At 51.6% G+C, this 13,051-nt stretch overlaps 1 protein-coding gene across 1 annotated transcript in view; it reads left to right on the forward strand.

Moving 5' to 3' along the window:
- Nucleotides 1-13,051, forward strand: part of LOC130298746 (zinc finger protein 84-like) — an 85,203-nt gene that overhangs the window by 31,173 nt on the left and 40,979 nt on the right. The gene's annotated exons all lie outside the window — the stretch shown is intronic.

Consider the following 13,051-nt stretch of genomic DNA (forward strand, 5'->3'; position numbering starts at 1 on the left):
TGCAGTGGAGCCACATGTGCCGCCGGCTTGTACAGTTAATAAATGCGGATCTCTGGAGAATGACCTGCTGCAATCGGCCCCTGGACTATAACTCCCATTATGGGCGGAGTCTGTAGTAGTCCTAACTGTTCCAAGAGTCCTGCAGCCAGGGGGATGTGCAAGTGCCATCCTCAGCCATCATATTCCATGATGGGAGTAGTTGTAGTTTAGCAGTGTTGATGGACGGCTCCTGCATCCCCCGGCTGTCTCGGTAGAACACTTTCCTACGTGTCCTTTTTTATGGTGAATTTTGCAGTAAAAAAAAAAAAAAAACTTATTGGGGGGGGGGGGGGGGGGAGCGTCAAAACAAAAAAAATGCACATGATAAATTAGTATCCACTGCAAAATGCCGTCCACAAGACACACAAAAAAAATGAGTACTTGCTTTTTGCTCTATCAAAAAAGACACAAAAAATATGCAAAATAACTCACTGCGCAAAAAATTTGCACTACATATAGAAAAGAAAAAGCTTCTCCCACCAATGATATTCCCCCTTAGGGTAGGTTCACACGAGAGGATTTACAGGTATTTTACGCTGCGGATCCGCTGGTGAAGGCCGCTCTATGCTGTCATTACATGTGCCTGCTCGTAGCGGCGTATGCAGCGATGTGTGCGGCATACTCACACATGGCAGCCGCTCTCCCTGCTGTGAGCTAGGCAGAGAGCTCCCGCGATGTGCGAATATACTGCAGTGCGTCTTCTCGTAGCGGCGTATGCAGCAATGTACGAGTATACTGCAGTGTGTCTGCTCGTAGCGGCGTATGCAGCGATGTGCGAGTATACTGCAGTGCGTCTGCTCGTAGCGGCGTATGCAGTGATGTGCGAGTATACTGCAGTGCGTCTGCTCGTAGCGGCGTATGCAGCGATGTGCGAGTATACTGCAGTGCGTCTGCTCGTAGCGGCGTATGCAGCGATGTGAGAGTATACTGCAGTACGTCTGCTCGTAGCGGCGTATGCAGCAATGTACGAGTATACTGCAGTGTGTCTGCTCGTAGCGGCGTATGCAGCGATGTGCGAGTATACTGCAGTGCGTCTGCAGCGATGTGCGAGTATACTGCAGTGCGTCTGCTCGTAGCGGCGTATGCAGTGATGTGCGAGTATACTGCAGTGCGTCTGCTCGTTGCGGCGTATGCAGCGATGTGCGAGTATACTGCAGTGCGTCTGCTCATAGCGGCGTATGCAGTGATGTGCGAGTATACTGCAGTACGTCTGCTCGTAGCGGCGTATGCAGTGATGTGCGAGTATACTGCAGTGTGTCTACTCGTAGCGGCGTATGCAGCGATGTGCGAGTATACTGCAGTCCGTCTGCTCGTAGCGGCGTATGCAGCGATGTGCGAGTATACTGCAGTGCGTCTGCTCATAGCGGCGTATGCAGTGATGTGCGAGTATACTGCAGTACGTCTGCTCGTAGCGGCGTATGCAGTGATGTGCGAGTATACTGCAGTGTGTCTGCTCGTAGCGGCGTATGCAGCGATGTGCGAGTATACTGCAGTCCGTCTGCTCGTAGCGGCATATGCAGTGATGTGCGAGTATACCGCAGTGCGTCTGCTCGTAGCGGCGTATGCAGCGATGTGCGAGTATACTGCAGTGCGTCTGCTCGTAGCGGCGTATGCAGCGATGTGCGAGTATACTGCAGTACGTCTGCTCGTAGCGGCGTATGCAGTGATGTGCGAGTATACTGCAGTGCGTCTGCTCGTAGCGGCGTATGCAGCGATGTGCGAGTATACTGCAGTGCGTCTGCTCGTAGCGGCGTATGCAGCGATGTGAGAGTATACTGCAGTACGTCTGCTCGTAGCGGCGTATGCAGCAATGTACGAGTATACTGCAGTGTGTCTGCTCGTAGCGGCGTATGCAGCGATGTGCGAGTATACTGCAGTGCGTCTGCAGCGATGTGCGAGTATACTGCAGTGCGTCTGCTCGTAGCGGCGTATGCAGTGATGTGCGAGTATACTGCAGTGCGTCTGCTCGTAGCGGCGTATGCAGCGATGTGCGAGTATACTGCAGTGCGTCTGCTCATAGCGGCGTATGCAGTGATGTGCGAGTATACTGCAGTACGTCTGCTCGTAGCGGCGTATGCAGTGATGTGCGAGTATACTGCAGTGTGTCTGCTCGTAGCGGCGTATGCAGCGATGTGCGAGTATACTGCAGTCCGTCTGCTCGTAGCGGCGTATGCAGCGATGTGCGAGTATACTGCAGTGCGTCTGCTCATAGCGGCGTATGCAGTGATGTGCGAGTATACTGCAGTACGTCTGCTCGTAGCGGCGTATGCAGTGATGTGCGAGTATACTGCAGTGTGTCTGCTCGTAGCGGCGTATGCAGCGATGTGCGAGTATACTGCAGTCCGTCTGCTCGTAGCGGCATATGCAGTGATGTGCGAGTATACCGCAGTGCGTCTGCTCGTAGCGGCGTATGCAGCGATGTGCGAGTATACTGCAGTGCGTCTGCTCGTAGCGGCGTATGCAGCGATGTGCGAGTATACTGCAGTGTGTCTGCTCGTAGCGGCGTATGCAGCGATGTGCGAGTATACTGCAGTGTGTCTGCTCGTAGCGGCGTATGCAGTGATGTGCGAGTATACTGCAGTGCGTCTGCTCCTAGTGGCGTATGCAGTGATGTGCGAGTATACTGCAGTGCGTCTGCTCGTAGCGGCGTATGCAGCGATGTGCAAGTATACTGCAGTGCGTCTGCTCGTAGCGGCGTATGCAGCGATGTGCGAGTATACTGCAGTGTGTCTGCTCGTAGCGGCGTATGCAGCGATGTGCGAGTATACTGCAGTGCGTCTGCTCGTAGCGGCGTATGCAGCGATGTGCGAGTATACTGCAGTGTGTCTGCTCGTAGCGGCGTATGCAGCTATGTGAGAGTATACTGCAGTGTGTCTGCTCGTAGCAGCGTATTGCAGACACATGTAAAGACAGCATAGAGCGGCCTTCAGCGGATCCGCAGCGAAATCCACTTGTGTGAATGTGCCCTTAGAGTGATTTGTGGTGAGGAGAAGGGCAGAAGCGCTTTAGTAGCGGGGGAGGTTTTCTCTTGGTGGGTGAATGGTTAAGGCCATTTGTGGCCCGGAGGTGACGTCCATTAGGAAGATAGCGGGAGAAGAATGTGACATGTGACGTCTTTATCTCCCGCTATCTTCCGGTGGCATAACAGGAGTTATAACGGATTCAAGTGATCGGGATCCTCTTTGCCCGTTATGACGACTCCCGTTAGGACCCGTTACAATAACGGGCGATAAGGGCAAAGAGAAAAAAAAATAAAAATATCCCACAATGTCCGTTTGTAACAGAGCCACATAGTGGGAATGTAGCCTAAGTAATACTCTGCAGGGGCCAAGTAATACTCTGCAGGGGCCTATAGAGCTGGTCTGGAGTCTGAAGCACAATTGATATCCCCAGAAGCTTATGAGTGGCTTGCTGTAATGCTCTGCAGGGGGGAGGTTGCTGTAATGCTCAGCAGGGGGGAGATTGCTGTAATGCTCTGCGGGGGGGAGATTGCTGTAATGCTCTGCAGGGGGGGGGGTTGCTGTAACGCTCTCCAGGGTGAAGGTTGCTGTAACGCTCTGCAGGGGGGGGTTGCTGTAATGCTCTGCAGGTGGAGGGGGGTTGCTGTAATGCTCTGCAGGGGGGGGGTTGCTGTAATGCTCTGCAGGGGGGGGTTGCTGTAACGCTCTGCAGGGTGAAGGTTGCTGTAACGCTCTGCAGGGGGGGGTTGCTGTAATGCTCTGCAGGTGGAGAGGGGTTGCTGTAATGCTCTGCAGGGGGGGGTTGCTGTAATGCTCTGCAGGGGGAGGGGGGTTGCTGTAATGCTCTGCAGGGGGAGGGGGTTGCTGTAATGCTCTGCAGGGGAGGGGGGTGGTTGCTGTAATGCTCTGCAGGGGAGGGGGGTGGTTGCTGTAATGCTCTGCAGGGGAGGGGGGTTTCTGGAATGCTCTGCAGGAGGGTGGGTTGCTGACATTTACAGCAAACCCCCCTCCCTCTCCTGCAGACCATTACAGCAACCCCCTCTCTCCTGCAGACCATTACAGCAACCCCCCCTCTCCTGCAGACCATTACAGCAACCCCCCTCTCCTGCAGACCATTACAGCAACCCCCCCTCTCCTGCAGACCATTACAGCAACACCCCCCCCCCCCTTGCTGTAATGCTCTGCAAGGGGGGGCTGTAACGCTCTGCAGGTGGAGGGGGGGTTGCTGTAATGCTCTGCAGGAGGGGGGGGCTGTTTGCTGGAATGCTCTACAGGAGGGGTGGTTGCAGACATTTACAGCAACCCCCCTCCCCCGCAGACCATTACAGCAACCCCCTCCCCCGCAGACCATTACAGCAACCCCCCCTCTCCTGCAGACCATTACAGCAAACCCCCCTCTCCTGCAGACCATTACAGCAAACCCCCTCCCTCTCCTGCAGACTATTACAGCACCCCCCCTCTCCTGCAGAGCATTACAGCAAACCCCCCCTCTCCTGCAGAGCATTACAGCAAACCCCCTCCCTCTCCTGCAGACCATTACAGCAACAACACATAAGCCTCTGGGGATATGAATTGTGCTTCTTGCAGACTCCAGACCGGCTCTATAGGCCCCTGCAGACTATTACTTGGTCCCCTGCAGACTATTACTTGGTCCCCTGCAGACTATTACTTGGTCCCCTGCAGACTATCACTTGGTCCCCTGCAGACTATCACTTGGCCCCTGCAGACTATCACTTGGCCCCCTGCAGACTATCACTTGGCCCCCTGCAGACTATCACTTGGCCCCCTGCAGACTATCACTTGGCCCCCTGCAGACTATCACTTGGCCCCCTGCAGACTATCACTTGGGCCCCCTGCAGACTATTACTTGGGCCCCCTGCAGACTATTACTTGGCCCCGTGCAGGGTATTACTTGGGCCCCCTGCAGAGTATTACTTGGCCCCCTGCAGGGTATTACTTGGGCCCCCTGCAGACTATTACTTGGGCCCCCTGCAGACTATTACTTGGGCCCCCTGCAGACTATTACTTGGGCCCCCTGCAGACTATTACTTGGGCCCCCTGCAGACTATTACTTGGGCCCCCTGCAGACTATTACTTGGGCCCCCTGCAGACTATTACTTGGCCCCCTGCAGACTATTACTTGGCCCCCTGCAGACTATTACTTGGCCCCCTGCAGACTATTACTTGGGCCCCCTGCAGACTATTACTTGGGCCCCCTGCAGACTATTACTTGGGCCCCCTGCAGACTATTACTTGGCCCCTGCAGACTATTACTTGGCCCCTGCAGACTATTACTTGGCCCCCTGCAGACTATTACTTGGCCCCCTGCAGACTATTACTCGGGCCCCCTGCAGACTATTACTCGGGCCCCCTGCAGACTATTACTCGGGCCCCCTGCAGACTATTACTCGGGCCCCCTGCAGACTATTACTCGGGCCCCCTGCAGACTATTACTCGGGCCCCCTGCAGAGTATTACTCGGCCCCCTGCAGAGTATTACTCGGCCCCCTGCAGAGTATTACTCGGGCCCCTGCAGAGTATTACTCGGGCCCCTGCAGGGTATTACTTGGCCCCTGCAGGGTATTACTTGGCCCCCTGCAGGGTATTACTTGGCCCCCTGCAGAGTATTACTTGGCCCCCTGCAGAGTATTACTTGGCCCCCTGCAGGGTATTACTTGGCCCCCTGCAGGGTATTACTTGGCCCCCTGCAGGGTATTACTTGGCCCCTGCAGGGTATTACTTGGCCCCCTGCAGGGTATTACTTGGCCCCTTGCAGGGTATTACTCGGGCCCTGCAGAGTATTACTTGGCCCCCTGCAGGGTATTACTCGGCCCCTGCAGGGTATTACTCGGGCCCCCTGCAGGGTATTACTTGGCCCCCTGCAGGGTATTACTTGGCCCCTGCAGGGTATTACTTGGCCCCGTGCAGGGTATTACTTGGCCCCCTGCAGAGTATTACTTGGCCCCCTGCAGGGTATTACTTGGCCCCCTGCAGGGTATTACTTGGCCCCCTGCAGGGTATTACTTGGCCCCCTGCAGAGTATTACTTGGCCCCCTGCAGGGTATTACTTGGCCCCCTGCAGGGTATTACTTGGCCCCTGCAGAGTATTACTTGGCCCCTGCAGAGTATTACTTGGCCCCTGCAGAGTATTACTCGGCCCCCTGCAGAGTATTACTCGGCCCCCTGCAGGGTATCACTCGGCCCCCTGCAGGGTATTACTTGGCCCCCTGCAGGGTATTACTTGGCCCCCTGCAGGGTATTACTTGGCCCCGTGCAGGGTATTACTTGGCCCCCTGCAGAGTATTACTTGGCCCCCTGCAGGGTATTACTTGGCCCCCTGCAGGGTATTACTTGGCCCCCTGCAGGGTATTACTTGGCCCCCTGCAGAGTATTACTTGGCCCCCTGCAGAGTATTACTTGGCCCCCTGCAGAGTATTACTTGGCCCCCTGCAGGGTATCACTCGGCCCCCTGCAGAGTATTTCTTGGCCCCCTGCAGAGTATTACTTGGCCCCCTGCAGAGTATTACTTGGCCCCCTGCAGAGTATTACTTGGCCCCCTGCAGAGTATTACTCGGCCCCCTGCAGAGTATTTCTTGGCCCCCTGCAGAGTATTACTCGGCCCCCTGCAGAGTATTACTTGGCCCCCTGCAGAGTATTACTTGGCCCCTGCAGAGTATTACTTGGCCCCCTGCAGACTATTACTTGGCCCCTGCAGAGTATTACTTGGCCCCCTGCAGACTATTACTTGGCCCCTGCAGAGTATTACTTGGCCCCCTGCAGACTATTACATGGCCCTGCAGACTATTACTTGGCCCCCTGCAGACTATTACTTGGCCCCCTGCAGACTATTACTTGGCCCCTGCAGAGTATTACTTGGCCCCCTGCAGAGTATTACTTGGCCCCTGCAGACTATTACTCGGCCCCTGCAGACTATTACTCGGCCCCTGCAGACTATTACTTGGCCCCTGCAGACTATTACTTGGTCCCCTGCAGACTATTACTTGGTCCCCTGCAGACTATTACTTGGCCCCTGCAGACTATTACACGGCCCCTGCAGAGTATTACTTGGTCCCTGCAGACTATTACTTGACCCCTGCAGACTATTACCTCCCCCGATACTAAAGGTTCTGTCTTCTCACCAGCAAATCACTCATAACCGCCAAATCTATTGTTCTCCTACAGACTCCGCACTGGCTCCGCCTACTCCAGTCTAGTCACATGGCTGGTCACATGGTCATGACATCATCACAGGTCCTTTAGCTGCCTAGGAAATAGCATCTACCGTAAGTACCCGGCTCCTCTACAGATACAGGTAGGTGTGTGCGATCACAACCAGCACAGCAGAGTCCTGCATACACTGAGCAGATGAGCCTAGAGCAGCAGCCCCTGATCATGTGACTCCTCCTCCTCCATGTGACTGATCACATGACGGTGACATCATCGCAGGTCCTGTACACGGCTCCTCTACAGATACAGGTAGGTGTGTGCGGTCGGTGTCAGATCAGGATTATTGGGGGTGTTTATTATTAACCCCTTATCTCTTGTACGGCCCCTACCTAGGAGTGTTGCGTCACATTTCCCGCACAATACTTGGATTGCCCCGCCCCCTCCATATATCTTTATGGGAGATCCATTTGGCTTTATTCTTCTCTCCCATAGAGATATATGGAGGGGGCGTGGCGCCCCCGGATCACGTGGGGGGGGGGTCGGCCATGATCTGCGATCTTCAGTTTATCCCCTATGACAGTGGTCTCCAACCTGCGGACCTCCAGATGTTGCAAAACTACAACTCCCAGCATGCCCGGACAGCCAACGGCTGTCCGGGCATGCTGGGAGTTGTAGTTTTGCAACATCTGGAGGTCCGCAGGTTGGAGACCACTGCCCTATGAGGTGGATTTTCCTGGAGACTTCTCCTTTATCCAGATCCCCCAATATCAGGTACGTGGTGATTATGGCGGACGTGCCGTCACCTCAAACATGTACCTGATGTCTTTAATCACAGTGCCGCCAGGCCCCCGGATAGGGGATAAGGTGTCTGATCGCGGGGGTCCGATTGCTGGGGCCATCAGCGATCTCCATCAGATCCCGGTGTTCTAAACAAACGCTGTGTTCCTGCAGCAGTGATCGTAACGTCACACCGCGCCCCTCCGGACGTCACGCCACGCCCTCTCCATTCATGTCTGTGGGAGGGGGGGGTGTCACTCCCATACACATGAAAGGAGGGGGCAAGGCCGTGACATCACAGCCTCCAGCATCGAGCGTTCTGAAAAAAAATTGTTCAGAACACTGGAGCTACGGAGTACCGCTTTAAAGGGGGTACTCCGCTTCCCCTGCTTCCAGAGCTCCACTCCCCAGTGTCCAGACATTAACGCTGTGTGTGGGCTTCCGTGTTCAGGGCCGCCCCTCGTGACGTCACGCCCGCCCCCTCAATGAAAATCTATGAGAAGGGGGCGCGATGGCCGTCCCATAGACTTTCGTTGAGGGGGCAGGCGTGACGTCACGAGGGGCGGCCCTGAACACTGAAGCCCGCACACAGCGTTAATGTCTGGACGCTGGGGAGTGGCGCTCTGGAAGCAGGGGAGCGGAGTACCCCCTTTAACAACACATTGCTCACCTGACGTTTCACCACAAGCAGTGGCTTTCTCCAAGAGTTATAGGACAAATTGGTTGCCATTTCCATTCAAGGGCTGGTCCTGCAGGACTCCTGCTTATGGGAACTGTGTTCCTGCTGTGGAAAAAGTGCAGGAACTCAGATTTATCAAAACCTGTGTAGAGGAAAAGTTACCCAGTTGCCCGTGGCAACCAATCCAATCTCTACTTACATTTTTGAAAAGGCCACTGAAAAATGAAAGAAGTGATCTGATTGGTTGCTATGGGCAACTGGTCAATTTTTTCCCCTGGTCGAAACCTTGATGAATCCCCTCTTCAGTTCCCACACGTTCCTACAGGACTTGAACCCGGCAAACAAGCCACTCTGGGGTTTTTATTAGGAATCGACCGATTTAGATTTTTTTGGGGCCGATACCGATAATCTGTGGACTTTAAGGCCGACTGCTGATAATTGATTCCGGTATAAATTAATGCCTATTTCAGACCCCCCCCCCCGGCCCTTTAAATCAATGAACTGCATCAGCTTTTGCAGGGCCAGAGACCACCGCCGTAGCCCGCTTCTCTCTCTCTCCCTGCCTGTCCTCGGGTTGTCCTGAGTCCAACCACCGCCGCTGACCCCCCCCCCCCCCCCCCCCCCCGCCTATCCTACCCGCTTTTCTCCCCCTGCCATTCCTGATCCCAACCACCGCCACCGCCCCATTGCCTCCCCCATCCCCGGTTTTACAATTACCCGTTCCCGGGGTCCGCGCTACTTCTGGCTCCCGTCCTGAGCTGTCACTGTGCGCACTGACGGTGACATCTCGTTGAGGACGTAACTCGTCATTGCGCAGCGCACAGCGTAACGCAGGACGCCGCAGGAGCCAGAAGTAGCGCGGACCCCGAGAACGGGTAATTATAAAACCGGGGATGGGGGAGGCAATGGGGCAGCGGCGGTGGTTGGGCAGTGCGGTGCTGGGGGCATTATCGGATTATCGGCAAGGTAATTGCCGATACCGATAATGTCCAAAGTCGATAATATCGGCCAAACCGATAATCGGTCGATCCCTAGTTTTTTTTTTCCTCCTATGAAGGTTTGGGGTATATCTCAATGTAAATTGGGACCCAGACGAGGTCATTTGAACGAAAAAAACTTCTACGTGAAGAAACCCAAAGGATTCACCAACTTCAGGGAGAACCCCAAATGGACTAAATGAAGACTCATTTAGTGACCTGTATTATACACATGTGACCTTCCTAAATAACTGGAGCCGCATCAACCGTGAATAGAATGAGATCAGTAATAGGGTTCACTGGGGGTAGAATCCATCCAAATTATTATAATCCAATCTAGTATAGTCTACGCCAGTGGTCTTCAACCTGCGGACCTCCAGATGTTGCAAAACTACAACTCCCAGCATGCCCGGACAGCCAACGGCTGTCCGGGCATGCTGGGAGTTGTAGTTTTGCAACATCTGGAGGTCCGCAGGTTGAAGACCACTGGTCTACAGTGATATAATGTATTGTTCTCTAATATAGGGCCTATTATATTTATCACCTATCCCATTGGGGGAAATATTCAAAAACTACTGTCATTTCTCTTCCAGCGATATTAAAGGGGTACTCCGGTGGAAAACTTTTCTTTTTAAATGAACTGGTGCCAGAAACGTAGACAGATTTGTAAATGACTTCTATAAAAAAAAAATCTTAATCCTTCCAGTACTTATCAGCTGCTGTATAATACACAGGAAGTTCTTTTGTTTTTTAAAGGGGTACTCCCGTGGAAAACTTTTTTTATTTTTTATTTTATTTTTTGTAATCAACTGGTGCCAGAAAGTTAAACAGATTTGTAAATGACTTCTATTAAAGAATCTTAATCCTTCCAGTAGTTATTAGGGGCTAGACAGAAAGGAAATTAAAGGGGTACTCCCGTGGAAAACTTTTTTTTTTTTTTTTTTAAATTAACTGGTGCCAGAAAGTTAGACAGATTTGTAAATTACTTCTATTAAAAAATCGTAATCCTTCCAGTACTTATTAGGGGCTGTATACTACAGAGGAAATGCTTTTCTTTTTGGGTTTCTCTTACGTCACGACCACAGTGCTCTCTGCTGACCTCTGCTGTCCATTTTAGGAACTGTCCAGAGCAGCATATGTTTGCTATGGGGATTTTCTCCTGCTCTGGACAGTTCCTAAAATGGACAGCAGAGGTCAGCAGAGAGCACTGTGGTCGTGACATAAGAGAAACCCAAAAAGAAAAGCATTTCCTCTGTAGTATACAGCCCCTAAAAGTTACTGGAAGGATTAAGATTTTTTTAATAGAAGTAATTTACAAATCTGTTTAACTTTCTGGTACCAGTTGATAAAAAAAAAAAAAAAAAAATTTCCACAGGAGTACCCCTTTAATTTCCTTTCTGTCTAACCATGTGCTCTCTGCTGACACCTCTGCCCATTTTAGGAACTGTCCAGAGTAGGAGCAAATCCCCATAGCAAACCTCTCCTGCTCTGGACAGTTCCTGACATGGACAGAGGTGTCAGCAGAGAGCACTGTGGTCGTGACAGAAAAGAAATCCAAAAAGAAATGAATTTCCTCTGTAGTATACAGCTGCTAATAAGTACTGGCAGGATTAAGAATTTTTAATAGAAGTAATTTACAAATCTGTTTAACTTTCTGGCACCAGTTGATTAAAAAACGTTTTCCGCCGGTGTACCCCTTTAAATACACTTTATTTTATTCTCACATTTTTAAAGGTCTCTTGTGCTGCTTTGAAAATATGTGAAAGTTAATTTTCATGGCACTTTAGTGTTTTTTCGCACCAAAAATAGACAAATTTGTCAGAAAATCTTTTTTTGGTTGCCGCCATGTTGGATTTTTCCTGCCAAAATTTTAGATTTTGGCACCAAATTTGACATCTTCCCGGAAAATTCATGCGGAAGCATCTCATGTGACATTCCATGATTACCAGCGCCCGGCGATAACTGTATAAATAAAACATTTCTAGGGCTTAAATGTGAGATCAGGTGCAGGGACCATAAAAAATAAAGAAAGAAAAAAACATATAACATTTTCCAACAATAATTATTTATTTTTCAATAATTGATTAAATAACGCCTTTTCCCAAAAAAACTAAAGAAAAAAAAAACTACAACCATTTCTGTGATTTCTACATTAGCAAAAAGCTGGTGTGGATTTTTGATGTAAAATGGACTCTGAAAATATCCTGTAAACATGAAATTTACATAACCATGCCCACTTTTGTGACCAGGATAAACCTTGGTGTAAACCTAGTATAAAAATTTTGTCACAAAACACTAAATTTTTGATCTGAAGGGTTTTGAATATGACCCCCAGACTGGTAGAAACATGCCCCCCTCCATTCATCTCTATGGAAGAGGCGGAGACACAGCTTGTACCATAGAGATGAATGGTGGAAGAGGCGGAGACACAGCTTGTACCATAGAGATGAATGGTGGAAGAGGCGGAGACACAGCTTGTACCATAGAGATGAATGGAGGAAGAGGCGGAGACACAGCTTGTACCATAGAGATGAATGGTGGAAGAGGCGGAGACAGCTTGTACCATAGAGATGAATGGAGGAAGAGGCGGAGACACAGCTTGTACCATAGAGATGAATGGAGGAAGAGGCGGAGACACAGCTTGTACCATAGAGATGAATGGTGGAAGAGGCGGAGACACAGCTTGTACCATAGAGATGAATTGTGGAAGAGGCGGAGACACAGCTTGTACCATAGAGATGAATTGTGGAAGAGGCGGAGACACACCTTGTACCATAGAGATGAATGGGGAAGAGGCGGAGACACAGCTTGTACCATAGAGATGAATGGTGGAAGAGGCGGAGACACAGCTTGTACCATAGAGATGAATTGTGGAAGAGGCGGAGACACACCTTGTACCATAGAGATGAATGGGGGAAGAGGCGGAGACACAGCTTGTACCATAGAGATGAATGGTGGAAGAGGCGGAGACACAGCTTGTACCATAGAGATGAATGGAGGAAGAGGCGGAGACACAGCTTGTACCATAGAGATGAATGGAGGAAGAGGCGGAGACACAGCTTGTACCATAGAGATGAATGGTGGAAGAGGCGGAGACACAGCTTGTACCATAGAGATGAATGGAGGAAGAGGCGGAGACACAGCTTGTACCATAGAGATGAATGGAGGGGCGGGTTTGTACCAGCTGACGCGCTGTGTCTGAAGCGGCTCTAGAAGTGTACAGCTGGGCCGAGCCGGGGGCCCCGTACGGGAGATCGCAGGGAGTCCCAGCTCCCCAAATCAGACAAGTTGTTGTTTGCATTCTATCAAAATACTTAAAGGGGTACGCCGCCCCTAGACATCTTATCCTCAATCCAAAGGACAGGGGATAAGATGTCTGATTGTGTGGGACCCCCGCGATATCCCTGCTGCATCGTTGGGTGCAGCGCCGGAGGCTCGTGACATCATGGCCAC

The sequence above is a fragment of the Hyla sarda genome, chromosome 1 (genome assembly GCF_029499605.1).
Source record: "Hyla sarda isolate aHylSar1 chromosome 1, aHylSar1.hap1, whole genome shotgun sequence".
NCBI classification, from domain to species: domain Eukaryota; kingdom Metazoa; phylum Chordata; class Amphibia; order Anura; family Hylidae; genus Hyla; species Hyla sarda.